This window comes from Bos indicus, chromosome 8, assembly GCF_029378745.1.
Source record: "Bos indicus isolate NIAB-ARS_2022 breed Sahiwal x Tharparkar chromosome 8, NIAB-ARS_B.indTharparkar_mat_pri_1.0, whole genome shotgun sequence".
NCBI classification, from domain to species: domain Eukaryota; kingdom Metazoa; phylum Chordata; class Mammalia; order Artiodactyla; family Bovidae; genus Bos; species Bos indicus.
In genome coordinates, this window is record NC_091767.1 from 48,761,981 (window position 1) to 48,789,087 (window position 27,107).

General features: G+C 40.3%; 1 long non-coding RNA gene across 8 annotated transcripts in view; it reads left to right on the plus strand.

Annotated features, from left to right (window-relative positions):
• The window catches only part of LOC139184549 (uncharacterized), a 192,670-nt gene extending 167,020 nt beyond the window's left edge, over nucleotides 1-25,650 (plus strand). For 5 of the 8 annotated variants that reach the window (XR_011568069.1, XR_011568062.1, XR_011568064.1 and 2 more), the window contains 3 exons: nucleotides 11,447-17,935; nucleotides 18,830-19,046; nucleotides 19,327-25,650. This is a non-coding gene — a long non-coding RNA (uncharacterized lncRNA). The remainder of the gene's footprint in view (nucleotides 1-11,446; nucleotides 17,936-18,829; nucleotides 19,047-19,326) is intronic. The other 3 variants (XR_011568067.1, XR_011568065.1, XR_011568063.1) reach the window with 3 other exon arrangements.
• Nucleotides 25,651-27,107: the final 1,457 nt, after the last annotated feature.

A 27,107-nucleotide genomic window follows, 5' to 3' on the forward strand; every position in this document is an offset into this window, starting at 1 on the left:
TATTTTGGGGGTAAGCATTCCACATCTCACATTCTTATGGTCCATAGAACTGTAAATAAGTCTGTATTTTTTTCCCTTGGGTTAAGAGACAATTTTGGAGATAACTGGCAGAAAACAAAATTAGTCAAACAGCTCTATCAATTTTCATGTTGAATCATTTTCGAGAGAATGATGGCATCTTATACTTAACAATAAACATGCAAAGATTTGTAAAAGTTGGCAAACTGCAAGAAAAACACATTTATAAAATTGTGCTATGAGTTAATGTTCTGACTATACAGCTTATTTTTTTCTTTTCTAAATGTTTAAAATGAAATTTAAAGCACAATTGATCTTGGCTTGCGTAGGCAGTCTGTATAATAACTGGGGATTTAGTTAATATCCAAAAGCTGATCTACTTCTGACAGTGAGACCCAAATAGCCCCTTTGGAAGTTTGCACAGAGGTTGATTAATCTTTTAAGTCTCTCTCTCTTCTTGTTGGCCTCTGCCTTCTTTAGTTGTGTGCTAATTTGCTACATTGAATCCTGATTGTATAGAATTGCTACCTTGATGTAGGGGCGGGGGAAGAAAACTTAATCAAACCCTTGATTTTGAAAATCTTGAATTCTTCTTACTAGATTTTTTGAAGGGAAATCATTTAAATTTATTTCTGTTTTAACAGTAAAAGACTCTGATGATGGGAAGTATTGAAGGCGGGAGGAAAACGGAGCAGCAGAGGATGAGATGGTTAGAAAGCATCACCGATTCAATGGACACGAGTCTGAGCAAACTCCGGGAGATAGTGAAGGACAGGGAAGCCTGGTGAGCTGGAGTCAATGGGGTCACAAAGAGTTGGACACAACTTAGCAACTGAACAACAACAAAATGGCTCCTGATTAAATGTAGATTTGTTCAGCATGCTTTTTCAATGTTTTACGTCTTAAACCTCAGACTAAACCTCAGAAATATTGAGTCAATGATCTCTAATTCCCTGTTCAAAATTTCCACAAAGCAGAAGCCTAAATGTCTCCTTTGTTATGACAAACAAAACCAATAACAACACCAAAATTTTTAAACTTCTAGGATTTTGTGTTAGGTGTTACATGAGTTTTACTTATTAGATATGTGCTAATAATCTTTGTTATTAAAGAGCAGATAAATTAACTTCACTACTTTGACCTCTTTGGCTCTGCCTCTTGCCACATGACTTTTCATTAGCAGTCTAAGAATAAATTATGCATCAGAATTTCAAATAAGAGTCCTTGTTTGCCTATTTAATATCCCCTATGAGAAATATTATATGAGACCTTTTGTTTCAGAACTAAGTGCTAGGAAAATTTTGCTTTCCTCAATTAACAGCATTTTTTTTCCTTCTGGATAATGAGATCCATGTAAGTGAACATATTTTCCTTTGTTCTTTGGCTGCCAGGAAGCTCAGAACCAAACTTGTAGCCCAACTTCTATGGCTGTGTAAGGTTCTATGGCCCACCTAGCTGGGCTCTTGATATTGATCTTCAGTCTTGACTTTTGTTGACAAAATACGGTATTATAAAAAATTGTAAAAGTTCTACAAGCTATCTGAAGTTATGATAGATTAAAGTAGGCTATCAATAAACCCATTAATTAGTTATTTTAAAAATAATGCAGTTATTTCAAGGAGAGGGATTTGTGAATGATCTTTAGGTTCGTAGTCCAGAATGAATCCCATATCATTTCAGTATACATTTCACATGCATTTACCATGTGCCAGACAGATGTGATCCTGGCAGGGTAGTTTCTGAGCATTAGTAGAGTTACGTTTCTCAAGGATCTTTAGAGACTCTAGAAGGAGAGACAAATACAAATTAAGTAAGGCTAAATGAGATAGGTATTGAATAGCAATAAAGTTTTGATATGAGAGTACAGGGAAAGGGACGGTTTATTCTCCAACAGCTTAAAAGATAGACATTTTTCAAAGGCAAAAAACAGGTCATTTCAATTCAAGGAGGTATGAATAAAGCATAATGTCACTAAATTGCAATGAGTAATGACAAAATGATGTTGCTACAGAATATTATTAATAGCAACAGATTATCATTAATACTGCTTCTTGAGGAAGATAGGTTTATATAGAGGTGGGTAGAATTTTTTAAAGGGGACTTCTGGGAATTTCACTACACTAGTCTTTATCATATGCAGTTCATTTGAAAAATTGTATTTCTCCTAACAGACTCACAGACTTAAGAGAACAAACTTATGGTTACCAGGGAAAGGGTGAGGGGTGAAGGGATAGTTAGGGAGTTGGGATGGACACATACATACTGCTATTTTAAAATAGATAACCAACAAGGACCTACTATATAGCACAGGGAACTCTCCTCAATATTATGTAACAACCTAAATGGGGAAAGAATTTGAAAAAGAATAGATACACACACACACACACACACACACACACACACACACATATATATATATATATATATATATATTTCTGAGTCACTTTCTTCTATACCTGAAGCTAACATGACATTATAAATCAACTATACTCCAATATAAAATAAAAAGTGAAAAAAAAGGAGTAATACACATTGTATTTCTCTTTTTTCTGGATAGAAGAGTATCTCTAATGCCTATCAATCATAATTGGGGTTATTTCTGAGTTGACAGTAACAATAAAGAGAGGAAGCAAATGAGGAAAGGAGAAGACAGTACAAGAAGAAAAGGGAAGGGAAAAATGATGACAGGGATTAACTGTATTTTCCTGAAGTGGAGACAGCACATGAGAATAAAGGGTATGTGAAAGTTTTCAAGATAAAGAGTTTCTCAGGATTAGAGCTGACCAAGATAGAGAATGCTGAAGAGACTATGGAATATGGAAATTTCTTGGGAAGGATGGCAGTGAAAAATTATTGGATCAGATTGTTCTCCTGTTAGGGTTGAACATGGTGGCAATTTGACAAAGAACACAGTTTGATACAATTAATCCATCAAGCTTAGGATGTATGTTGTGTAGGGATGAGGCAGTGGGTTGGGGCACAGGTGGGCAGATAGGAGAAATCACATATCCTTTCCCATATATTAATGCTGGATTCCGCTGACCATGTCACCTCCTGAACTGGTTGGTAACTAACTTATAACAAGAGTTGCTTGAGCAGAACCAGAGGGAAATTCCATAAGCAGCAATTGCAGTGATTCCTACTGGCTGGGTGTTTTCAGAAACAATTTACACAAGGGCTGATCTTGACATGCACTAATATATACAGTTTAGCTGATGTTTTACATGGAAACTGTAATAAACCATTCTAACTGGTGCTTAATTTACATAGATTAGAGAGTTCCACAGGCCCGCACATTAATGCTTGGGGATTTGGGGGTCTTTTAATGGAGATGCCAGCTTGATTCAGATAAATATCCAATTTTAGGGAATCCAGGTAAAGTTTGCTTGATACAAACCAGACCATCTTATTTTATTTTAATTTACTTTTTACCTACCAAGTTATTTATTTGGTCAATTATTGTAATATTAAAAGCTTGGAGACAAATGTCCATCAACAAGGAACTGATTATCTGAAGTGTCTACCCGTGAAATTAAATGTATGCCTTTAAAACAATGAGGCATGTAACGATAGCACACCATCTAAGATGCGTATTTAAATTAAAAAGGAATATGCAGAACAATGAGTGAAGTATGCTAACATATGTGTTTAAAAAGAGACGGCATCCCGTATATACATATCACCTGTATATGCCTGGTGTTCCTCTGGAAGACCACTAATTACAGAAACTAAAGTCAGTGGCTGGCCTGGAAGGGAATATTGGCGGCCAAGAGTAGGAAAGAGACTTAACTTTTTTCACTGTTTCTTTTCAAACTAGTCAGTCTTAACTTGAATTTCTTTTACTTACTCTTGTCTGGGGGCTTAAATTAGCTTTCCATCTCTTTCCAAGATTCAGGACAAAGAGAATCACTGTGTCAATATCAGGCAGTAGAACTTTGATTTTCTAGTCCCATTCTATGTATATCTGGGTGTGTCCCCCACAACCTGGATCAGAGCATCCCTGGGTTAGTGTGATTTTTGTAAAAGGTTCTTCCTCAGCCAGAAGGATGAGAGAGATTTCGTCCTTCTGCATGGAGATAGCATAGTGAGCAGAGTTGGATGGATCTCATCCATGGCTTATCTCTGAGGTTAAGGTTGTGAAGTCTGCACACTGCACAACCCTTTGTGGTGGACCTGCTCTCAGTCTTCCAGGTGACAGGGTCCAAGGAAGTAATTGTAAGTTGATGTGATGAATGGCATGAGTGCTATAGAAGAGAATCTGTGAAGGGCTTAAAACAGTGAAGAGGAAGCCACTCTGATGGTGGTAGTTGCATCAGGTGGAGCTGTCTAGGTCAGAGTTTCTCAACCGGGGCCCTCGAAGGGACCTCTAGTGAACTTTGGAGACGTTTTTGCTTGTCTCAACTGGGGATGGTGGGGCTACTGGCATCACCATTGGACGAAGGCCAGGAATGTTGCTGAATATCCTTCCGTGCATAGAATAGTGTGCCCCAACATAGAACTATCTAGCCCAAAATATTAATAGTGCTGACATTGAGAAACCTGGTCATATGCTGTGGTAGCAAACAATTTTTAAAAATCTCAGTAGCTTAACTCAACAAATAATGATATCTCCCTTGTGCTGGGTTAGCAGTGCAGCCCTGCTCATTGTCATCATCAGCTTTCAGCCTGGTTGGTCTTGGAGCCCTGCTCTTTGTCATTCCACTGAGGAGTCTGGCTAATGGTGTCTGTGTGGACTTCCACCATCACTGTGACAGGAGAAGGGAATTCGGCGGATGGCACAGGAGATTTTAAACTTCTGCCCAGAATTGGCACAGATAATTTCCTTTGGCTGTAATCTATCATATGACCAAACCTAAATTCACAGCAGGTGGGAAGTGCATTTTTGTCTTGTACCCAGAAGGAGGAGAGAGTGGGACTTGCTTTGGACTGCCCACGTGACTGCGGTACTGACGGTAGTGCTGGCTGTGGCCACGGTGCAGGGATTTAAGGAAGTCTTCTGCTGCATAACAAACCACCCCAAACTCAGGGGCTGAAGATAACAGCAGTCATTTAATTAGCTCATGAAGCTGAAATTTGGCTAGGTCTGGGAGGGAACAGCTCATCTCTACACCATGTGGCGTCAGTTGGGACAGCTCGAAAACTGGGAGCCGGAATCATCTGAAAGCTTGGTGGCTCGTATGTCTGGCAGTGGATGCCGACTCTAGGCTGAGGCCTCAGCTGTGACTGTCAGCTGGACCACCTACACTTGGCCTCTACATGTGGCTGTTTGGCTTCCTCAAACCATGGTGGCTGAGTTCCAAGGAAGAAAGTAAATGCTGCCAGTTTCTTAAAGCCTGTGTCTGGAAACTGGCACAGCATCACTTCTACCGTATTCTCTTTATTGAGAAGTTACAGAGCCCAAATTTAAGGGGGAGAACATATATCCCATGTTTCAATAGGAGGAAGGCCAAAGAATCTGGGGGGCTATGTTTTAAAAAACTTTCTCAGGTAAGTGACACAGTAGAAGAAATGGCAAGATTTCTTTAGGTGGAGTTTGGGGAATGAACATGCTGGACAAAAGCACATCAAATCTGAATTAATTCTCAGTGTTCTAGGCAGTCTTGCCTCCTAGCTACTTGCTCCTAGTGCTGACATAAGCCTTATAAAAATGTTTCAATCCAATTATAAAATATATATCAAATGTACTGTTTTAATAATGTGAAGTGCAATCCGGGTTTGTTGTTGTTCAGTCACGCGGTCATGGCCGACTCTTTGTGGCCCCATGGATTGCAGCATACCAGACCTCCCTATCCTTCACCATCTCCTGGAATTTGCCCAAATTCACATTCATTGCATCGGTGATGCCATCCAGCCATCTCATCCTCTGACGCCCTCTTCTTCTGCCCTCAATCTTTCCCTGCATACCTTACTAGCATGGGAGATGAGTACAATTGTCCAATGGTTACACCTTCAGACCTGGGGGACTCATCTTTTGGTGTCATATCTTTGTGGCCTTTTACACAGTTCATGAGGTTCTCACGGCAAGTGTACTGGGGTGGTTTGCCATTCCCTCTTCCAGTGGATCACGGTTTGTTAGAACTGTCAGCTATGAACCATCCATCTTGGGTGGCCCTGCATGGCATGGCTCATAGCTTCATTGAGTTATGCAAATCCCTTCGCCATGACAAGGTAGTGATCCATGAAGGGGCAATCTGGGTTGATTTTGATTTAATTGTCTAAAATTATACATGCTTTATTCTAATGCAAACAAATGAACTTTAAAAATCAAATTTTTTTGTTACATGTTTGTTTTCTTTAGTAATAATAATAGTTTAGTTCATAATAATAGTTTAGTTTATCTCAATTTTGGGATTTAGCAGATTAGTGGCACTCACTCTGCTTTGGATTCATTTTGCTTTCAACTTCATGGTTCAATTTTGACTTTAAAGCAGGCTGGACTTGACCTGAAGCACTTTCTTTAGGAATCAGATGCAACAGGACTTGAGGAAAACAATAAATGGGCCATTGTTTTCCTAATTTTGAGAAGGGGATTATAACTGCTATCTATGGGTTTTCCTATCTTTCCAGAGTAAATCCTAGTAGCATTGGCTGTGGGTCATGGAACTACAGAATTATACAGCAGAGAGCATCTTTCAAGGTCATCAAAGTTGAGCTTCTTCATTTTGCATGTGAGAAAAGTGAGAATCAATGAAACAAGGTGACCTCCGGGAGTTACAACTCACTGTTACACAGAAAGAGCAAGTGCAGTTGGTACATGTGGAGGGGACCCACTGATGAATTACAGGGAATTGAATGTTTCCCTCTGTGTTCCACTGGGGGAGGAACAGCTTCTAAGCTTCTGCTGCGTTGGCTCCTCTTGTGACCCCATCCCAGCCCTTGGCTGCATCTACTCCACATCCCCAAGCCTGGACCATTCCATCTGCCTTCTGTTTATGCACGGACAGCTGCCTTTCCCCTCATCCTTTGTTCTTGTCCTTTCAAATACAAGGGGGAGTTGCTCTAATGATAGCATTTGAATTCAGTTCATGAAAAATTCTATAACAAGTGTACTTGACCATTTGATCTCTGGCTTCTCCCGCATATTTGCCCTTTATACCCCAAGAGCTATAAACTTCATTTCCTTAGAGCAGATTGCAATTTCAATGGAAAGGAAATAACTGTGTAGCCTTCAAGCTGAGCTCAGTTCAAATAAGAATCAAGCAAAGCTCAACCCTGGGCATTATGGATACTCAGGCACTGAATCAGGCTGTGGAAATCTCTCTGAAAACACAGCTTTATGTTTATGGTGTTGGAAAACTCCTGACATCGGTTCAAATTCCAGCCACACCATTTCCTGTGTGATCTGGGCAAGATGCTTAAGCTCTGTAGACTCAGTTACTCCTTATGTAATTGGGAACACTAATTAATGTGTCCAAAATGTTGTTTAGCCATTCAACAAATATTTGTTAATACATCCTGCGTGTGAACTCTTACAGGTTATGATCCAGTGAGGCTGCAGAGTCGCAATGAGTTCAGCAGCAGTCCTGGTTCTCAGTCTTGGTCTTCAACATGAAGCTCTTACACAATACCAAAACCTGGGCCCATCGGCAGTGATTTGGATTTAGTTGTTTAGAGTAGATTCTTGTAGATTATAATGGATGCTAGGCTGAGAATTACTTGGAAGGAGGTTTTAATGGATGTGAAGAAGAACAATAGCAAAGCTACTACTGTAGCCCAGAGAAGAAATGATAGAACAGATTTTTGACAGTAGCAGGGATTTCCCTGATAGCTCAGTTGGTAAAGAATCCACATGCAATGCTGGAGACCTGGGTTCCATCCTTGGGTTGGGAAGATCCCCTAGAGAAGGGAAAGGCTACCCACTCCAGTATTCTGGCCTGGACAATTCCATGGACTGTATAGCCACGGGGTTGCAGAGTCAGACACAACTGAACAGCTTTCACTTTCAGGGACCCTGTACCTGTAGCTGTAGAGCAGTGATTCTCAGACTGTACAGGACTTCCAATCACTGGAGGGCTTGTTAAAATGCAGATATCTGGGCCCCCTTGATTCAGTAGTCCTGGGTTGGGACCTGAGGATTTGCATTTCTGACCGGTTCCCTGGAGATATTAACATTGCTGGTTTGGAGACCACATTGGAGAATCACTGATCTAGAGAAAGCTGTCAGATTTGATAGATAAAATGCACAGAATTTGGTGATAGATGGTCTGTGTACCTAAGGGTGAGGGAGACTACAGGGATTCTCTTTGGTTTTCTGAATTTTGCCACTGGAAGTATGGGTTGTGCCATTTATTGATATTCGGGGAACAGCCCATCAGACGAGAAAAGATCATGATTTCAGTTCAGTATTTGAGGATGTCTTTGAAACAACTAAGTGGATATATCAAGTAGGGACATTTATAGAACTTGGAAGAGAGTGATTAGAGATTTAATTTGATAATCAGTATATAAATGGTCCCTGAAACCAAGGACTTATCAATGGGACCACTCCATTTTCCAACTTTCTTTTGCTCTTATCCTTAATTCCAAAGCTCTAGCTTCTCTTTTGCTTAGCCTGTCCAAAGTGCCATAATCCTTCTAGCCTCTGTCCCTTCTTAAAAGCACTTCCGTCTGTTTGGAAGAATGCTTCCTCTCCCCCTTTAAATTTAGCTCCTTATGCATTCCATCCCTCAGGCTTGGTCATTAGCAGCCAGGAATCTTTGTTTCTTGATGTGTAGCACAAATCAAAGTTGGTGATTATGTGTTTGTGTGATTATTTTCTGAATACTCATCTCTCTTGCTAACGTCTAAGAGAACACCACTGAAGGCTTAGCTCAATTTCTAATTTCACTTAAGGAAACCCTCTGAGACAGTTGTTAAGTGTCCAGCAGGTTAGTTACAGAGATGGTAGTTGTTAAAACTGGTAATTTCTCAGGAACGAGGAGAAGCAGCTGTTGGTGTTTTTTCATTAACGAGATTAAATTTTATAGGACTCCCGTGTGTGAGAGAATTAGCAACAGCGCCATCTGGTGGAAATAAGTGATGCAACAACTATGACCTGGCAGTCTAGGACCAGGGTTGTTAAAACAAACACTTAAAAAATTTGAATAAAACTTGTTAGAGGGAAGATGGACTTTTTTTTTGACGGAAATAGTTGGAAGAATTGGATATTGAAAAAGACATTCAGTTTCCAAAAGAGAGTGGCATTGTAATTCAGAGGGGTTTATTCAAAGGACACATATGAAAGGAAATAAGGAAGTCGGAGAACTCCACCCAAAGCCAGCATTACAGAGAAAACAGGAACAAGCATATCGTGGGGCTTCTCAGATGGATTTGCATGTTGGAACAGATTGCTCAGTGGGGATGTTGCTATCTAGCTGTCTTGTGGCTCCCTCGATGGCAGATGCAGGCCCAGTAACTTTCTTCTCTCTTGCTCCTCCACTCTGGGCCTTCCTCCTACGGAGGCATGGTGTTACTAAATGGTGATGTCAGGGCTACACAAATGGTCGGTGATGGTAGGCTGAACGTATGAACGTGGACTCATAATTTTTCTTTGTTTCTAAATTTTTCTCAGAATGGGGAAAATATATGGTTTTTATATTCTGTGATAGAAAATAAAAACTGTACCCACAGTTTATGAAATTGATTTCACAATATGCAGCTCTCCTCTGCTTCTAATTCAACTATTCTTCCTGTTACCAGTAGACTTACTGAAGGACTTGAAGCCAAGTGGATTGATTTTGGTCAGTCTGGATATAATGTCCCTGTGGACAGAACTTTTGTATCCAGCTACTTCACAGACCATTACCCAGCCTGCATGTCGTTTGCTCAGAAGTCTGGTGCCCTTGCTTACTCCATTCAGACACAGCATTGTTGGGGGTCATATAGTACAGAATATAATCACTGTACCAGTGGAGTGGTTTCAATTCAAATACCTTAAATTATAAGGGAATTTGTTTCTTATGTAACTGGTAAATCTAGCAGTAAAATGGCCTTTCCACGAGTGATGGTCCAGACAGTCAATGATTATCAAAAGCCCTATCTATTCTTCCGCTTTGCTATCTACAATGTTGGCTTCATACTGAGGCTGTCTTCCTTTATTGTCATAAGGTTTGTACAGTCAGGATCAACTAGATTATGCTATAGTAATTTTATAGACTGAGTGTATACACTTAATCCATATGTTGAAGCCCTAATCCCCAACAGGACAGTATTAGGAGGTAGGGCTCTGGGAAGGTAACTAGAAACCAGAGTTCTGGATGAGATAGTGCCCTTATAAGAAGAGGAGCAGACATCAGAGTTTTCTCTCTCTGTCATGAGAAGACACAGTGAAAAGAGCCATCTGCAAGCCTGGAAGAGGGTTCTTACCAGACGCTGAATCTGTCAGTAACTTGATCTTGGATTTCCAAGCTCCAGAACTGTGAGAAAAGTAAATATTTGTTATTTAAATTACCCAGTCTATGGTATTTAGCTCTGGAAGCCAGAGCTGACTAATACAGAAATTGGTACCATGAGGTGGAGTACTGTGGAAGTGGCTTTGGTACTGGGTGGAAAATGGAAGAGTTTTGAAATGCATGCTAGAGAAGCCAAGATTACCGTAAGAAGATTGTTAAAGGTATTCTGGTATGAGAGAACTCAGAAAGAAAAGAGGAGTTTTATAAAGAAAGCATCTATCTTTATAAAGCATTTAAATAATCATGAATAGCATGATAGAAATATGGACAGTAAAGGCCATTCTGTTAAAGTCTCAGGAATGAGAAATATGTTATTGGGCAATGGCATCCTTTGTCATAAAGTGGCGAAGAACTTGCCTGAATTTTGTTCACATTCCAGTATTTCATGGGAGGTAGGACCTGTGAGTGATAAACTGGGTGTTTAACTAGTTTTCTAAGCAAAGTGTTGATGAAGCAGTTTGTTTCTCTCTGAAGGCTTATAGTAAAACACAAGAACCAGAATTTAAAGATTTTGAAAGTTCTCAGTGTCTATCAATATATTGCAGAGAGCACAAAGGGTGTGGTGGAACATCCGTTTGAAAGGGTATTAGTGGGATGTGAACCATGGAGCTGATCAGCCACCCCAGCAGAAACTCTTCCAGTTTGAACTGAAAGGGATGGCTGTGGGACTTCTTAGATCCTATAGGCCTGGACCATAGAGGCTTGGCTGTGAAAGTGTGCTCTTCTTCAAGACAAAGGAAGAACAACCTCAAAGGTCATTTGGAGATCATCAGAGCTGCCTACCTCCTTGCTTTTCTCCCGTTCCTTTCAGGCATTCTGTTCCCTTCTCTGTAGTATTCTCTTGTGAAAATGAAAGGGATCAGATTCAGTCATTACAATAAACTACACTAAAGTCTTAGTGCTCCACATTCACCAAGCTTCATTCTATGGTCTCCATGGGAAAGGACCTTTGATAGCTGCTCACTCCATTGTTATTCTCTTCCTTTCTTTTCCTGCAGCTAGGAGCAGCATCATCACCTGTCCCTCATGGCTGTTCCCAGGATCTTCTGGTAAGGGTGGAGCTTCCATGGTGGCTCAGCAGTAAATAATCCGCCTGCAATGTGGGAGACCTGGGTTGGATACCTGGGTTGGGAAGATTCCCTGGAGGAGAAAATGGCAACCCACTCAGTATTCTTGGCTGGAGAATCCCGTGGAGAGAGGAGCCTGGCAGGCTACCGTCCGTAGGGTCACAAAGAGTTGGACATAACTAAAGTTACTTAGCATGCATCCACTTGTGAGGGTGGGATTGTCTGGCACAACATAGATTTTTGAGCCACAGACCTAGAGGTTCAACCCCAGGGAGCCACTGTCCCTCTGCTGATGCTGTTGCTTCTGACCCTCCCCCAGGTCTTTCTCCTTGAGTCTGTTTGCCTTAGGACACTTCAATTTTTCCTCTACTTTTCTCCAGGACGCTGAGATGCTGATGACTCAAGGCCAGTGCTTGTAATTACCTCTTTTTCAAACCCTCAGAAACTTGGTGATAGTTTTTCCAGTCTCTAAAAATGGAGACTGCATGCTCAGTGACTGAGTGTCCTTGCTTTTTGGCATGTAGAAGACTAGGTAAAGAGTGATGCAGGAATTCTCAGAAATCTCTTAAGTGGAGGCACCAGGGAAGCAGATATGTACTACATTTACTTTCTCATGCAGGTGTTTATTTAATTGCTCTCCTAAAGATGGGAGATTAGTTTGTTTATTTTAGTGCAGTATAACTTAAATGCTCACCTGAAACTATTTTTAAGCAAATAAAAAAGCAAGTAGCAAAAAAAAAAAAAAAAAGCACAATTTTAAGTGTACAGTTTGAAGAGTTTTACATATGTTCACATTCATGTAACTACCACCCAGATCATATGGAGAGCATTTCTAGCCCCTCAAAAGTTCCCTATGCCCTTTCCTGGGCAGAACATGCCCCAGGGTATTTACCTTTGAAAAGAATTATATTATAAATGTTTCAAACATAAAGTATGGAGAAGAACAAAGTGTACTCCTCTACATGTCATTCTTATACTTATTACCCAGATTATACAGATTTTGCCACACAATATTTATCTATTCCCTTTCTCTTTATTCATGGGTGTTAAATATTTTTAGCACACCTCCAATATCACACCATTCTATTTTGATATACAGCTCTAAAAATGTGGATATTTTCCTACATAGTCATAACTTTATTGTACTGTATGTTAAATGATGTGGGATCATTTAACATTCAGTACATGTTACAATTTCCCTAATTGTCTTTGTATAATTTATTTGGTCAAATTGGAATTCTGTTAAGGTCCATGGTATTTCTTTTTATCCTTGTTATTGACTTGTTAAAGATACCAATGAGTTGACCTGTAGAATGTCCTGAACTGTCTGTTTCCTTTAGGTGGTGTTTAATTTGTTTCTCCACATGCTTTTTTTTTTTTTTAATTGGAATTCAGTTCTACAACCTTGACCCAATTCAGGTTCAGTTTTTTTTTTTTTTTTTTTTAGAATATGACGTTATATGTTTCACATCACATCGCTTCAGGAGGCACATTGGATCTGACCATTTCATTTTAGTGATATAAATATTGATTCTTGAATTCAAATATTCACAGCCTGATCATTCCCTTTCCTTATCAACCTTTCATCTAATGGTTTCCACATTAGCTTTAAACATTTATTATACAAATATTTGTCAGCCCCTCCACTGAGTACTTGTACTGTACAAGACACTGGGGTTATCAAGGTGGACAAAAGGAACTACTTGCTGACAAGTATAAAGACTGTTCATATAGCCTAAGAGTATTACCCCGTCCTCTACTCCCCGGTATGGAGTTTCTTTTTTAGAGCAGTTTTTCTAGCCAAGGACAGAGGTGAATGGAAAATACAAGGAGAGCCCAGAGCTTCCCTAATGGCTAAATAAGCCCATTACCTTTTCTTCTTTTACTTCTTCCTCATTTCATTTCTTTCTCTTCTCTCTTCCACTTTTCAATTATTTTGCTTTCATGTGCCGGGTACACTGAAGTTTGGTACTGGAGGTATGGTTCACTAACTGATTCTTCTTTGTATGCCATGGTGATTCATGAGGGAGCTTGCTAGACAGAAGATCATACAACAACCTAATTGTGTGAACAGAGAAGGCAATGGCATCCCACTCCAGTACTCTTGCCTGGAAAATCCCATGGGCGGAGGAGCCTGTTAGGCTGCAGTCCATGGAGTCGCTGAGGGTCAGATACGACTGAGCGACTTCACTTTCACTTTTCACTTTCATGCATTGGAGAAGGAAATGGCAACCCACTCCAGTGTTCTTGCCTGGAGAATCCCAGGGACGGGGGAGCCTGGTGGGCTGCCGTCTATGGAGTCGCACAGAGTCGGACACGACTGAAGCGACTTAGCAGCAGCAATTGTGTGAAAGAGAAAAGTGAGACACAAACCTTGTTACTCTTCCAAGCTTACACAATAAGTGACCCTAACAATAAAGGCTGTCTTTATTGAAAGTAGTAGTGCACCTTCTCACAAGCAGCAAGGACTCTACCAAGACGAAAGACAGTCACAGGCACATGGTGTAAATGTACACCAAAGCACACCTGATAAGGAGCTGTGTGCACTGCCCGCTCTGGAAACTCAGCATACTGTGTGTTGATCACAGTAGCTTAGGGCAGCTTAAAGTAGTTGAGTTGTATTATCATTAGGTCCTTTTGTGGAATTCAAATATTAAAAACTTTCACTCTACGTTGAGGAAAATACACAACTAACAAAAGAAATGCACATCTAAAAAGCAGGAAAAAGCAACAAAGAAAAACCCACTGAGGTCTCTGAAAAGAAGTGTGTGAAGTAGGTGCCGAAAGGTCCTTGTGCCCTCACTTCATGTTGTGACACGGTAGAGGGCACATTGATCGCTAGTGTCCCGGGTATGTATCTGTGGATTTGAATTTCACAAAGTGAGATACCACCAGCTGAGGGCTTTGCTGCTACTGTTACAGAGCTGTGGCCACTATCGCAAAACCGCCACGTGGGAGACTTCTCAGATGACAAGATGTGGCATTCCTAAAAAGAAAAGTTTATTAGCAAAAACTTTCTAATGCTGTCTCTTTAAAGAAGCACATTTTATATTTGTTTAGGACCAAAGTTCTAGCTCGTGCTCTTGCCAAGCAGGTCAGCAGGACACGGGGACAGCATGCCTCACAATAGTGCAGATTGGCTCAGATTTACTCAACTCTGTGCACTCAGTGCTCCCTGACAGATTTCAGTTTCTGGGAAAGGAATGGCCACCTTGAGGGCACCTGCTGTTCACCCTCTATTAACTTAAGATTGAAGAACGATAGTAGCTGTTCGTAGCAACTTGGCCTGAGGTGATCCTGGCTACCCACATGTCAGCTCCAGGACATGGCTACATTTTCCAAGTTGTTCACCACATGACCCTGAGTAGGAATAAAAGTCAGTGCTTATTAGAGGCATGTAGAGAGTTGATAATAGGCCTCTCACAAGTCCCTGACCTAGATATAGGGGCTATCATGCCTTGGATGTTATTGGGAGGTGTGTTGTGTGTGTTCTATTTGGCTTCCTAGTGGAGAATAATAACAGTAGCAACAGTATTATTAATAAAACCCAGATGTCAGCACAGACCTTCTGTTCTCTGTCTTCTTCAAGATTTCTATACCTTTCCAGGGATTAATATTGGTTCAGGGCTGGCTCCTACTTCTTGCTTCTGGGAGAACTTATTCCATGTTCTTAGCCTCTCATCTCCCGTACAAGTTCCCTTCTTTCCATCCCATGCTGAACTAACACTGTACACATCCCCTTCTCTTTGAATTACATGAAAAAATTACCCTTGGGGGACACTTATGTGTAATAGTCTTTACTGCACATGTGAGAATGCAAAAGGGGGTTTATATCCTAGCAGAGCAAGTATCTTAAATGGAAAACAGAAAAAAATGAAACAAAGCAATTCTCAGTCACCACAGAGTTGCTTTCCTTTTATCTTTTTGCTCCCTCCTTTTTCTTTTTTTTTGAGTTTTTAAAAAATATATGATTAATTTATCTTTTGCCTGTGCTAAGTCTTTGTTGCTGTGCATGGGCTTTCTTTAGCTGTGGCGAGCAGGGGCTACTCTTCAGCTGTAGTACCCGGGCTTCTCATTGCGGTGGCTTCACTCATGGAGCACAGGCTCCAGGGCATGAGGGCTTCAGTAGGTGTGGCTTGTGGGCTCAGTAGTTGTGGCTCGCGGGCTCCAGAGCACTGGCTTAGTTGCACATGGGCTTAGTTGCACCTCAGCATGTGGGATCTTCCCAGACCACGGATCAAACCCATGATCCCTACGTAGGTAGGTGGATTCTTATCCACTGTACCTCCAGAAAAGTCCATCTCCCTTCTTTACTTCTGTTGCTTCCCCCTTGGAAGTGGAAATAGACCCTACTATCCTCAGTCTCTGCTCTAGGGATCTTCTTGTGTACCCAAAGACAAATGAATGTGCTCTTGCTCTGCTAAGTCGTCTACTCTGGTCTCAATCCTTCTTACCTATCAGTCTCTGCCATTGAAAGAGGGCAGCATAGAGACTTATTTTCCCAGTAACATAAATTAATTCCTCCCTCTGTTCTTCCAACTTGGAAGGCAGATTTAATTAGAGTTAGTTTTGATTAAAAACAAGCTTTTCTTCCCCTTCCGCTGCTAGAATAATAATGTAAGGGAGCATTGTGAGGTATGATTATTCTATTTTCATAATGTTATCTATTATTAATAATATCTTTTTCTCCTCCCAAAGTTTGCTCAATAATGTAGCAAATACAATGGACTCAAAGCTCTGATAATAAAATTACAGAATTCTCCAAGGCCAAGGGCCAGTTTTAAGTCATAATCTTTACTCCTACTGCTCGGAAAGCCAAACTGGCTTCCCTATCTTTATCAGTGAATCACATTTAAGGAGGGCCCAGAGAGAGGAAGACGATGACTTTTGAAAGAATGCAGAATTCATATTGTGGAATTCATATTGTCCTACTCAAAGAAGGACTTTAGACTTGCTCCTCTCCTTTTCCTGTACATATTTGGGGATGTCAGAGTCATCTGTTCCTTCTTCTCCACATGATCTCTTGTTTTAAAGTTGCTTTCTATTGGACCAGTAGAGTGTTTGATACTAATTAGGCAAGGAGAAAGTGGTAGGAAAGACACGGCTGAACCAGAGAATATCTGCATTTCCCACCATTTTATTTGCAAAGATATTTAGATTATTCTCCATTAGGTAGATGCCAAAGAAGATGGAAGGGGCAAAAGCCTTCTTGCAGGTGTCTCTCAGAAGGACTGTGGAAGAGTGGATCCCAGTTACAAAAAGTCTGTAGGTTAAATGTCACAAGGAAAGGGGTGGGGCTTAGAGGCCAATATAAAGCTGGATTTTCCATATCAGACCCTATGTAGAGGAAGACCTGTCAGGACCCTGCAATGAACCAACAACGCACATCTAGTACCTGGACACCAGTCATGCAGAGAAGGCCCTGCCAAACTGGTGGATAAGAGACAGCAACAATTACCAGAAACAATGCACTTGCAGAGAGCAACTTGCTGCATCTCAAGTAAGTCAGTGTTGGCCTTTATTGCCTCAGTTACCTGAAGTTCAAGGGTAAATGTGGGTTGAAGAATCAGAGAGGAGAAAGGGAGAAGGCAGTCATGAGAAGGCAGACCATGCCTTCAGCGGGGTGCTGGAAGCAGTTCGTACTTGCTCCGGAGACTGAGTTTAAATTTTCAGGAATGTTGCCAGTTTGTTGGTGATTTGGATCAGCCCTGGTGGGACTACTGCGTATAGCATCAATACATAGTGGATATCTGCCAGTGCTACAAACTGGGGTCTTTAGCTTTTCTCTCCCCTAAAGAGCTGGTCCCCACATGTCCCACTGCCTTCTCCCTACCCCTGGCAGGTGCTCTCTGGGGATGGTGAGAGCCCAAGGGGGTAACATATCTGATTATTTCAAGAACAGAAAAGAAATTAAATTGAAATATAAGTAAAGAGTCCTGCACCCCAGCAAGAAAAGGGAGGTTAACAAAATAAAATTGTGTCAGTTATTAAAAAAGTAAAAATCATTCTATAGCCTTACCAAAATGGGCTTCTACAGGGGAGGAAAAGTAACTTCCCTCTACTTCTCTGAGTTCTAGAACTGGACATGGAACAACAGACTGGTTCCAAATAGGAAAAGGAGTACGTCAAGGCTGTATATTGTCACCCTGCTTATTTAACTTATATGCAGAGTACATCATGAGAAGTGCTGGGCTGGAGGAAGCACAAGCTGAAATCAAGATTGCTGGGAGAAATATCAATAACCTCAGATATGCAGATGACATCACCCTTATGGCAGAAAGTGAAGAACTAAAGAGCCTCTTGATGAAAGTGAAAGAGGAGAGTGGAAAAGTTGGCTTAAAGCTCAACATTCAGAAAACTAAGATCATGGCATCCGGTCCCATCACTTCATGGCAAATAGATGGATAAACAGTGGAAACAGTGAGAGACTTTATTTTTTTGGGCTCCAAAATCACTGCAGATGGTGATTGCAGCCATGAAATTAAAAGATGCTTACTCCTTGGAAGGAAAGTTATGACCAATCTAGAGAGCATTTAAGCATAAAAAACCAAGGCTATGGTTTTTCCAGTGGTCATGTATGGATGTGAGAGTTGGACTATAAAGAAAGCTAAGTGCCAAAGAATTGATGCGTTTGAATTGTGGTGTTGGAGAAGACTCTTGAGAGTCCCTTGGACTGCAAGGAGATCTAACCAGTACATGCTAAAGGAAATCAGTCCTTAATATTCATTGGAAGGACTGATGTTGAAGCTGAAACTCCAATATTTTGGCCACATGACTCATTGGAAAAGACCCTGATGCTGGGAAAGATTGAGGGCATGAGGAGAAGGGGATGACAGAGGATGAGATGGTTGGATGGCATCACCAACTCAATGGGCATGAATTTGAGTAAACTCCGGGAGTTGGTGATGGACAGGGAGGCCTGGTGTGCTGCAGTCCATGGGGTCGCAAAGAGTCAGACATGACTGAGCAATGGAACTTAACTGAACTTTTCTGAGTTCTAGCTGATACTTCTGTAATAATAGACAGATTAACAAAAGAAAAATAAACAAGTTTATTAACATGTATACCTTATGTATACATGGGAGATACACAGAAGAAAATGAGTAACTCCCTGAGATGACTTAGAATTCAGACTTAAATACTATCTTAATAGGGAAAGGGGAAAAAGGATGTATGTAGGCTTCTTAGTAGAAAGTGGATGATTTTTAGGAAAGTTGAATGGGTCCTTAGAAGAACATATATGTGAGATATGATAGTTTGTGGCAAAGTTTGTTTCAGTGTGGTGTTGACCTCTAACCTTCTCTCCTGTGATAGGAGTCAGTTTTCTCTGCCTAATGAAGGCCCTGGGGAAGAGATTTATGACAAGTGAGTTCCTTTCGGAAGAGCTGTGTTTAGACACACGTGAGGAGTTCAGAGAAAGCCTCTCCCAGCATTTGCTGTTTTTCAAGTGCCTTCGGCTCAAAATAGTCAATATACCAAAGGGGCATATTTTGGAGTAGCATGTCCTAAACTCCTACAGTCATATTTTAAGGTAACATATTCTGCTATCTCTCACTTCTGTTATGGATTGAATTGTGTTCTCCCCAAAAGATATATTGATGTTTTAATCCCTAGTACCTCAGAATGTGACCTTATTTGGAAATGTAATCTTTACAGAGGTGATAAAGATAAAATGAGGTCATTAGTCCCTAATCCAATAGGACTGGTGTCATTATGAGGCATTTGGACAGAGACAGATAAGCACAGAAAGGAGATGATATCAAGACACACAGGGAGAAGATGGCCATATAACCACAATGATGCATCTACAGGTCAAGGCCCTGAGAACTGCTGGCAACTACCAGAAGCAGAAGAGACAATGCAGGCTGCCTTGATAGAGCCAACAGAGAAACCGTGGTCCTGCGAACTCTGATTTTGGACTTCTAACCTTCAGAACTGTGAGACGATAAACTTCTATTGTTCTAAGCCAGTTTTGGTACTTGTTATGGCAACCTTTGGAAACTAATACAGCTGCCAAAATTCAGTTGCAAAAATGGTTAGTTTATTGATTATTTACAATGTGTGTAGTGTGCTTCACCACCTAGATTTATTTATATTAACTGAATTAATCCTTACGGAAGCCCTGTAAGGATAAGAAAACAAGCTTCTGTTAGTCATTGCTAAAAAGCATTACAGAAGTTTCCAGCAAGGAGGAGTCTTGGATATCTCAGAATCAGCAACAGGGGAAGGTCACTTGGTTTCTCCAGGCAGACAGTGAAGAGCTGGTACTTACAGGGAGAGTTATTGTCATTCCATCCAGACCCATCCATTACTCCAATTTACTTAAAATCTGAAAATGTGTCCTTTGGCTTAAGGGATAAGGCAGTAACTAGGGAGATGATAATGAGCAACCAAACAAATAGGATATTCTCAAACAATTTGCGATTAATTCAAGGTGTTGGCGCTCAAGCACTAAGTGCTCCAGGGACGGAACTGGCTTAGATAGCTTGCTGGGTGTTCCAGCTACCCCCAGCCGAATGCTTCGAGGCCGAACAATTTAACAAGAATGAAACATCAGGGGCACACAGCAGAGCCAAGTGGAGAAGGGAAAGTATTCTAAAATGCTAATCTGAGAAGTGAAATGGTAGCATGGCTGTGAGGGAAGTCAGATGGAGAGTGATGAGTTGTAGATCAGCAAATATTAATAAGTACCATGATTCTGGAGTCAGGAGGTTTATACTTAGTAGGCTAACAAATGGGGGGTCAGCTGCTTTAAAAATGCTAAGCCCAGCTTAGTTTGCAGTTTTGACTTAACTCTTAAACCTGTAAAGCTCATGGCAAACAGCCTGAGAGAAAGTTTGGAGGTTTCAATGAATATCAGCAGATGTAGTAATTTTTGGGGCCAGAATGTCTTAAATGAAATGAGTTTTAGTGGCTCTTAGAAGACAGTGGGAACAGGACATTCCATCTTGGAGACTGTCTGCCAGAATGAGGATGACACTGGAACCTTGGAAGTGGCAGAGATTTTTGTCAAAATTCAAAGATTTTGGTCCTAATATAGGACTAAGAAAGAGGCTCCAGGTGATGGCTGTATTTTATTGGGCTGATCTCTGGCTTATGTATAGATCTTACATTTTAAATCCACATAATATCTTTATTTATTGTCTGTTTTGTACTGGGCTTTATGCCAATTGCGGGGGACACTAAAATAAAAATTGCTTCTTGCCATCAATAACAGTCAAGTAAAGGTCTTGTTTAGAGAGAGAAGTGCAAACAATTATAATGTAATGTAAAAATGACTACTAGAAATCTGCATGTGGTGCTCCAGAAGCTCTGAGTTAGGAAGGACCAACTCCCCGGTGATAGGGAGTGGATTGTCAAGGAAGGCTCCATAAAAAAAGGAGGTATAATTATAGGACTGAGGTCCATGACATAGGTCAGCAGGTGCCAGATTACAGAGACTCTCATACCAGGCTTAAGGGAGCCATTTAAATCTTTTAAGTTGTTTGGTGACATGATTAAATGTGTTCTTTAGAAACATCTCTATGGCAGCCATGTGGAGGCTGAAGTGACAAAAATATACACTGTGGCTTACTTTGTTCTAAAGGCAATTTTACCTTTAACTGTGTACATACCTTATTGACTATACTCAAGCCACAATGCACAGACTTAGAAGCCCTGCACACATGCCTGTACCCGGGTTTGTCACTGATTCACCATATGCCTATGCTGTAACCTTACAGTCATATGATCTTGTTTATAGAACTGGTTAAGACTAATGAGTAATAGGTTGTGTTCAAATGTTCAATCTAATAATTATCACAAATACTATATGCTCTCTCTTTTAAGTGAGTTTTTCCATTGTATTCTTGGCTTTACAAAATACAGTAACGCAATTTAATAATAGATCTCTTGGAACATGGTTGTGTAATACAAAGGAGCAAAGCAAAGTCAAAAATAAGATGTTAAGAGTTATTCTACAGAAATCCTATTGTTTTCAAGCTACTGCTGCATTTCTTTTTCTAGTTAAGGAAAGAAAGAAAACCAAGCATTCTCCTGAATTTAAATAGTCATGAAAACAGAAGTTCTTAATGATAACTTGTGTTAAAACTTATTTTTGTTTGTTTGTTTTACCCTATATTCCACAAGCATGGTTCTCAAATTTCAATAGTTACCAGAATCACCTTCAGGACTTGTTAAAACAGAGTACTGTGTCCTGCCCCCAGAGTTTCTTATTCAGTTGGTCTGGGATGAGGCTTGAGCATTTGCATCTTTAAGCTTCAGGTGATGTTACTGCTGCTAGTCCAGGGGCCACACATGAAGAGCCATCAACCTGAGATAATAATGTACATGTGCAGTTGCTCAGTCATGTCTGACTCTTTGTGATCCCATGGACTGTGGCCCATCCGGCTCCTCTGTCCATGGAATTTTCCAGGCAAGAATACTGGAGTGGGTTGCCATTTCCTTCTCCACTGAAGTAATAATAGCTAACTTTTATTGAGCACTTTCTGTGTTCCAGCTGTGTTCTGAATACCTTACTTTACCTTAGCTCACTAAATCCTCACGACAACCCTAAGACTCTCCATTGGTTAAGAGTGTCTCCCTTTGTGTACCAGAAGGAGAAGTTTGGCTCAAAAAAAAAAAAAAAAAAGAGAGAGAATCTTATCAGTGGGGAAGGTACCAACTCGAATCTGCATAACAAACTTGTCCTTGTCTACTGTGCTAATAGCCTCCTGTGACTAACCTTTTCTCACCTTTCCTTCTTTGGTCTTTGGATGAAGACGATATTTAGGCCAGAGTTCTAAGCCACCCTAGAGAGTTACTCATTTTCCCCTTTGTATCTACCATGTATACATGAGGTATACATTTTAACATTTTTTCATTTTTCTCTTATTAATCTGTTTTTCATTATAGGGGTCTCAGCTAGAACTCAGAAGAACGGAGAGAAAATTATTTTTCCTCCTTTAAAATCATCATAACAAATGAAGAAACTGAGACTTGAGAAAGTAAAATAACTCAAGTTCACACAGCCAATAAGCAATGGGTGAGGACTATTAATAAATCCAGACTTATACATGTTAGTGAATTATTGTCATTTTCCTGTTGGTGAATTTCTACCTCCCAAGCATGCCATGCATCTGTAAACTTTGGAACCCTGAGAACATTTTATTAATGTATTTTGTGACCAATATTTCCTTGTTCTGAGATGAACATTGTTCTTCATAAAAATATTCAAATTTTTAGGTAGAAACTTACTTCCTCCCCAGTGAACTCTTCTTGGAGATGGCACTGTCACCCCACTCCAGTACTCTGGCCTGGAAAATTCCATGGTTGGAGGAGACTGGAAGGCTGCAGTCCATGGGGTCACGAAGAGTCGGACACAACTGAGCAACTTCATTTTCCCTTTTCCCTTTCATGCATTGGAGAAGGAAATAGCAACCCACTCCAGTATTCTTGCCTGGAGAATCCCAGGGATGGGGGAGCCTGGTGGGCTGCTTTCTATGCGGTCGCACAGAGTCGGACACGACTGATGCAACTTAGCAGCAGCAGCCATGAACACTTCTGACTAGAGAGATATTGCTGAACTTGTTGACTCAGAACAAAAATAAAGAGCATCTATTCAGTTTATGGCTTTTATTTTGGGGAGGTGGTGGGAGGAAGTCTAGATTGCCACCACTATAAATCATTTCATTTTTATCATATTCAACATAATCTACAGTACTGTACGTAGAGGTGGTCTTGAGAGCTTTGTGGAGATTATTTTTTCAATAGTACAGATGGTTCTGATAAATATTTAAGGCATCTTGGGGAACAAGAATATGATCCTGAGTCAGGGGAACTCGGTCATGTAAATCACGTTGTTTCAAGTCCTTTGGCTTCTAAATATCTAAAATGAACACATATTTTATTGGCTGATTAACTAATTGCTGGAGTCACTGAAGGCCCAAGCTACAACCTCATGCTTGACCACACACAGGGATTTTTTTATTACTTATTTTTCTGGATTTTTGGCCTGTTTTCCTCTCTCTATCCATAACCACATATGTATAATGGCTAGTGAACACTCCCTCACAAGCACACACATTAATACTTCACTTTTCATGGGTATGCTAGGTCAGAACATTTTCTGTTATGAAACTAAGTATTAATATAAAACATCTTCTCTCACCAAAGGAATGCCAAATTTAGTTTTAAAACTGTTTTGTCAGAATATAATGGGAGAAAGAGCCATCGTCACTTGGAGATGAAGTTTCCTATGAAAGAGAAAACATTGATGCATGGTATGCTTTTAATTTTAACACCAGTGTATCAAAATTGAATACATTGAATACAATTCGTCTGCCAATAAACTCTCATTTAAACCTGAACATAACTGCAAAAAGGAATTATACACTGAAATTCACCATGAAAATTATCTTAGAAATGAGCAAAACTAAAAGAGGAATATATCCCATACTCCTGAAAGTTTACAAGATTTGCTAAAAGTTATTAATATGGAATATTTATAAGAGCCTCCTCTATTTACTAGTTCAATATCCTCACATTTCTACCCACCATCTAAAGGGAGTTTATCATAGTCAGAAATGTTTCTAAGTCTGGAAACATGGTATATTTTTCCATTTATTTGTGTCATCTTCAATTTCTTTCACCAGTGTCTTATAGTTTTTGGAGTATAGGTCTTTTGCTTCCTCAGGTAGGTTTATTCCTAGATATTTTATTCTTTTTGATGTGAGGTTAAATGGGATTGTTTCCTTACTTTCTCTTTCTGGTCTTATGTTGTTAGTATATAAAAATGTAACAGTTTTCTGTGTATTAATTTGTATCTTGCCACTTTATTGAATTCATTGATTCTTTCTAGGAGTTTTTTGGTAGCATCTTTAGGATTTGCTAGGTGTAGTATCTTGTCATTTGCAAACAGTGGCAGTTTGCTTCATATTTTCCAATTTGAATTCCTTTTACTTCTTTTTCTTCTCTGGTTGCTGTGACTAGGACTTCCAAAACTATGTTGAATAAAAGTGGTAAGAGTGGGCATCCTTGTCTTGTTCCTGATCTTAGAGGAAGTGCTTTGAGACTGTTGAGACTGATGTTAGCTGTGGGTTTGTCATATATAACCCTTATTATGTTGAGTTAAGGTATGTTCCCTCTGGGCTTCCCAGGTGTCTCAGTGGTAAAGAATAAGCAGGAGATGTGGGTTTGATCCCTGAGTGGGGAAGATCCCCTGGAGAAGGAAATGGCAAGCCACTCTAGTAATCTTGCCTGGAAAATTCCATGGACAGAGGAGCCTGGCAGGCTGCAGCCCATTGGATCTCAAAAGAGTTGGACATGACTTAAAGTCTAAACAACAATAAATGCTCCCTCTATGTCCACTTTCCAGAGAGTTTTTACGATAAATAGATGTTGGATTTTGTCAAAAGCTTTTTCCTGCATCTATCAAGATAATCATATGGTTTTTATTTTTCAATTTGTTAATGTGATATATCACATTAAGTGATTTACAGATTTTGGAAAATCCTTGCATCCTTGCAATATATCCCACTTGTTCATGCTGTATGATCTTTTAAATTTAAAAGCTTTTGGATAGCAAAGAAAACCATAAACAAAACAGAAAGACAATGTACAGAATGGGAGAAAATGTTTGCAATGATGCAACTGACAAGGGTTTAATTTCCAAAATACATAAACAGATCATACAACTCAATACCCATCCCCCAAAAAGCCCTAATAAAAAATCAGATCAGATCAGTTGCTCAGTCGTGTCCGACTCTTTGCGACCCCATGAATCACAGCACTCCAGGCCTCCCTGTCCATCACCAACTCCCAGAGTTCACTGAGACTCACGTCCATCGAGTCAGTGATGCCATCCAGCCATCTCATCCTCTGTCGTCCCCTTCTCCTCCTGCCCCCAATTCCTCCCAGCATCAGAGTCTTTTCCAATAAGTCAACTCTTCGCATGAGGTGGCCAAAGTACTGGAGTTTCAGCTTTAGCATCATTCCTTCCAAAGAACATCCAGGGCTGATCTCCTTCAGAATGGACTGGTTGGATCTCCTTGCAGTCCAAGGGACTCTCAAGAGTCTTCTCCAACACCACAGTTCAAAAGCATCAATTCTTCGGCGCTCGGCCTTCTTCACAGTCCAACTCTCACATCCATACATGACCACAGGAAAAACCATAGCCTTGACTAGACGAACCTTTGTTGGCAAAGTAATGTCTCTGCTTTTGAATATGCTATCTACGTTGGTCATAACTTTCCTTCCAAGGAGTAAGCGTCTTTTAATTTCATGGCTGCAGTCACCATCTGCAGTGATTTTGGAGCCCAGAAAAATAAAGTCTGACACTGTTTCCACTGTTCCCCCAACTATTTCCCATGAAGTGATGGGACCGGATGCCATGATCTTAGTTTTCTGAATGTTGAGCTTTAAGCCAACTTTTTCACTCTCCACTTTCACTTTCATCAAGAGGCTTTTGAGTTCCTCTTCACTTTCTGCCATAAGGGTGGTGTCATCTGCATATCTGAGGTTATTGATATTTCTCCCAGCAATCTTGATTCCAGCTTGTGTTTCTTCCAGTCCAGCGTTTCTCATGATGTACTCTGCATATAAGTTAAATAAACAGGGTGACAATATACAGCCTTGACGTACTCCTTTTCCTATTTGGAACCAGTCTGTTGTTCCATGTCCAGTTGGGCAGATCTAAATAGATGTTTCTCCAAAGAATACATACAGTGGCCAACATCTCTAATTATTAGAGAAATGTAAATCAAAATAACAATGAAGTATCACATCACACTGGTCAGAATGGATGTCATCAACAGTCTACAAATAATAAATACTGGAGAGGGGGTGGAGAAAAAACTCTCCTACACTATTGGTTGAAATGTGATTTGGTACAGCTACTGTGCAGAACAGTATGGAGATTCCTTAAAAATCTAAAAATAGAGTTACCATATTACAAAGCCATTAAAACGAATGAAATAATGCCATTTGCAGCGATATGGATGGACCTCATACTAACTAAAGTAGAGACTATCATACTAACTAAAGTAAACCAGACAAAGACAAATATCATATGATATTGCTTATATGTGGAATCTAAAAAATAATACAAATGAACGTACTTACAAAATAGAAATAGAGCCATATATAGAAAACAAACTTATGATTACCAAAGGGGAAAGGGTGTGGGGAGGGATAAAGTAGGAGTTTTGGATTAACATATACACACTACTATACATAAAAATAGATAACCAACAAGAACCTACTATATAGCAAAGAGAATTATATTCAATATTTTGTAATAACCTATAAGGGAAAAGAATCTGAAAACGAATAGATGTATGTAGTCACTCAGTCGTGTCCGACTCCTTGCGACCCCATGAATCGCAGCACACTAGGCCTCCCTGTCCATCACCAACTCCTGGAGTTCACTTAGACTCACGTCCATCGAGTCAGTGATGCCATCCAGCCATCTCATCCTCTGTCATCCCCTTCTCCTCCTGCCCCCAATCCCTCCCAGCGTCAGAGTCTTTTCCAATGAGTCAACTCTTCATATGAGGTGGCCAAAGTATATCTATTCTTTTTCAGATTCTTTTTGCCGACAAAGGTCCGTATAGTC